The sequence below is a fragment of the Pteropus vampyrus genome, unplaced genomic scaffold (genome assembly GCF_000151845.1).
Source record: "Pteropus vampyrus isolate Shadow unplaced genomic scaffold, Pvam_2.0 Scaffold687, whole genome shotgun sequence".
Classification (NCBI taxonomy): domain Eukaryota; kingdom Metazoa; phylum Chordata; class Mammalia; order Chiroptera; family Pteropodidae; genus Pteropus; species Pteropus vampyrus.
This window is the reverse complement of record NW_011889468.1, coordinates 308,182-311,966: the sequence shown is the minus strand read 5'-3', so window position 1 is coordinate 311,966 and position 3,785 is coordinate 308,182.

Genomic DNA, 3,785 nt, shown 5'->3' with positions numbered 1-3,785 from the left:
ACCATCAACAAAACGAAAAGACAGTCTACTAATGGGAGAAGATATTCACCAATGATACATTCAGTAAGGGGTTCATATCCAAAATTTACATTTTTCTAAACACATAGAATGTACAATACCAAGAGTGAACCCTAAGGTAAATTATGGACTTTGAATGATAATGATGTGTCAATGTAAGTTTATTAATTATAACAAATGTACTACTTTGGTGGGGGATGTTGATAATGGGGGTGGCTGTGCATGTGTAGAAGCAAAGGATGCTGAGAAATCTCTATACCCTTCCCTCAGTTTTGTGAACCTGAAACTGTTTTTTTTTTTTTTTGGTAAATTCTATTAAAAAAACTATTAATTAGTATTTTTAGAAATATTCGAGAAGAATCTCCATCTAGGTAAGAAATAAAAGAGCAATCAGAGAAGAAAGCAGACTTCTTAAAATTAAGAATATTTAAAAATCAGTAAAAGTGTTAGGAAAATCGGTAATTTGCCAAGTAAGTAAAAATAAAAGAAATGAGAAGAAATAAAAGGTAAGAGAATCAGGAGGTAATTGAAACAACAAAGGTTTATATATTTAAAAATATATATTTGTATACAGATCACTGAGTTGACATAAGGGTAAGAACATTCTGGATTTCCCAAAATGAGGCATAAGTGGGAACACTTGTTGGTAAGGAATCACCAGAGCCTGCTTTCAACTTGAGTATACTAACCAAATCCTGGATAATTTGAACTTGTGGACTCGGTATCATGGCAAAAAATTAAAACCTAGGACCTATCCATAATGGGTAATTCAACGGGAGAATCCCTGAGTGAAAATGGAATTACAAACTATGAATGTGTAATAAATCTTGCTCTAGGGAAGGGAACCAGAAGGAAACTTATCCAACTAAGTTTAGGCATTAGGTAGAAGTTTAAAAACAAACAAAAAAAGAAAAAAAATTAAACCCCATTTGATGATTCTGGGAAGAAATATCAAACTCAAGCAGGTTCTAGGTTGGCTTCAGTCCATATATTTCAAAAAAGTTTCATTTAATTTAAATTGTCCTGAATTGGTAGGCCACTCAAGGAACACTTGAAAGGAAGCTGTTTATAAGAGACTATAAAAAATTTGAACATAAATAAATGTGAAAAAATAGGAAAATATAAACAAAAGGAATATCTATCATTATTCACTAAAATAGACTAAGTCATTATCAAAGTTACAGTGGTTAATTGATATGTAGTAAATATTTCACTTCTAAACTTATCTGGATCTACTGAATGGCTCATAATATTTAAGCAAAAAAAATTAAAACAGCAAAAAGGATAACTTGACAAAGAAACCAATATTTTAGTAGATTTTAACATAATCATTTCAATAAGTAATAAATCTGACAAAATATTATAAATACATAACATTTAATAAAAATTAAATTGAATTAAAAATACATCTTGGGAAATTATTAAAAATTAGAAATCTTCAAAATATTTCCAAAACTTATAGGTCAAAAATATATTAGAAAATAGTATTCATAACTGAATGATAACAAAAACACACCAGATCAAAATGTGAAAGTTACAATTAGAGCTGAGAAGTGATAGCCTTGAATGCTTATACTCTAAAACCAGACAAGATGAAAAATAATGAACTAATTATCAAATTTAAGTAGTTACCAAGAAACAGCAAAACAAATAAAAAAAAAAAAAGACTAAAGCAACAAATGCTGAACAAAGTCAAAAGCTGATTCGTTAAAAAGACTAAAACATTTGACACAACTCTAGTGAGATTCAGCAAGAGAAAAACAGCAAAGAAATCAATAATATTAAGATTTACCTTCAAAGACAAAAACAGAGAAGCTGCACAAACTAAACAGAAACTAAGTAAAAATATGGCAAACATTGTAACAATGGATCTTTGGTGCTAGCCATCTGTAGCAAACCCGCTTTCTTACTGCTCTACAGTGCATCGGTGGTGCCTTCACCTCTGGTCCATGCATTTATCTAGTATTGCCCATGACTTACTTTCATTCTGTCAGTATTCATCCCGGAAAGTAAATACCACTTCTCTGCTATAGTATTTTCTATAAAAATATAGCATACTATTAATACTATAAAGAATACCGCTTACCTTGGTCACTAAATCTCGATTCTAAGTATCAACAGCTCACTACAAATTAAGGGAACCATTTAAAAGTGGTAAGAGGGAAATAAAGTACTTCATTGTGTAATGAGGATTATGTTTTGTTTTGTCCTTTCTGCTGTGAACATCTTGAAAAGCTGTAAATATTATAAAACAGAAGCACGTTTGGGAAGACCTTACTGATCTCCAAAGAAAAAGAGGATTCGTGGGTAACGTTCTAAGGACGAGGGAAACTCTATGGACATGATCCCAGGTTTCATGCTGAATTTCCCACTGAGACATTTACTACTATTTACTTAATGCAAGTAAGAGTCTGAGAAACATTGATTTCAGACTCCTACGGATTGGTAAACAACAATGGAATTTGGGTCCTGCCCCAAAAAGGGGCTCTAGAAAACATCCAGAAAGGCTACAAACTAGAGACAAAACCCTACTGCAAAAGGAAGCTAACAAATATAAATGTTTAGGGGAAGGCCTCATTATCTAGATCCTAAAATTATTTTCCCATTATTTCCTATGTAATGTGTAGTACTAAAAAAACATAACCAGGTATTAAAAACGACGACAACAACAACAACAAACCTTTATACTCAACAAGAGAGAAAGAGTAAACAGAAAGATATATCAAAAGAAAATATCCGGAAGGTAGCGAAAGGAACAAATGGAAAGCAATGATGGAAAAGAATATATGAGACATGTACATCCGCAACGAAGTCCTGATTGGTCAATTCTGAAACATATGCTAGTAAGACACTAAATCTAAAAGACAAAGACAAACTCTTCTGGACCTACAGGTGAAAAGACGGTCTCTTAGGAAGGAAAAAAATAATCAAATTTAAATCTGACTTCTTGACAGCAACATATAAAGGAAGAGAAAAGTAACATTTTCAAGAAAGGTTAAGAAAATAAAGCGGGAATCAAGGAGTTTATAACTTGACAATGTGTCTTTCAAGCACCAGGCTAAAGGAAAACATTGTTATACATGCTGGACCTCAAAGAATAGTGTCCTCATAAACATTTACTAATCTACTACGCTCATGTAACTAGAAGATAAGCTCCATAAGTTGAAAAAACTGAAGACTGAAATAAAAATGTTATTTGTTCCATCAAATAGATGTCATGGCATTTTAAAAATTGAGAATTGAAATGTAGAATAAGCACATTGTTTGCCATATAAATATCATGTGTGGTAAGGAATAATATTTAAAGTTTACAAACCAAAGATAGGACTAAGAAAAAAGAAGGATTACAGCATTGTATTAGAATATTAGTTTATAGGTAACTGCTCGGAAAAACTCTAAATCTCTTTAAGTCTGATAAAAGCCTCAGATGAGGAGGCCAGAGAGTGAAATGTCACATGTAAAATATAATATACAGTAAACGTACTATGAAATAATTTAATCAATCTGTGTCTAATTACATCAGTCATATCAGTGATCCCAATAAAAGCAAATAGGCTAGACCCACCAATTAAATGGACATTATTTTTAGAGTGGCTCATAAGGAAAAACCTTAGCCTATGTTGAAATCAAAAGCTGTTAACTTTTAAAAGGTGATTCAGAAAGGCTAAATATCATGGAACAAGAAAAAGTATGGCAGGAGACTGCAAAAAATAACAAAGTAGTGGCTGCAATCTTAATATGTGGCAAGGGAAAATTTAGGTCCAAAA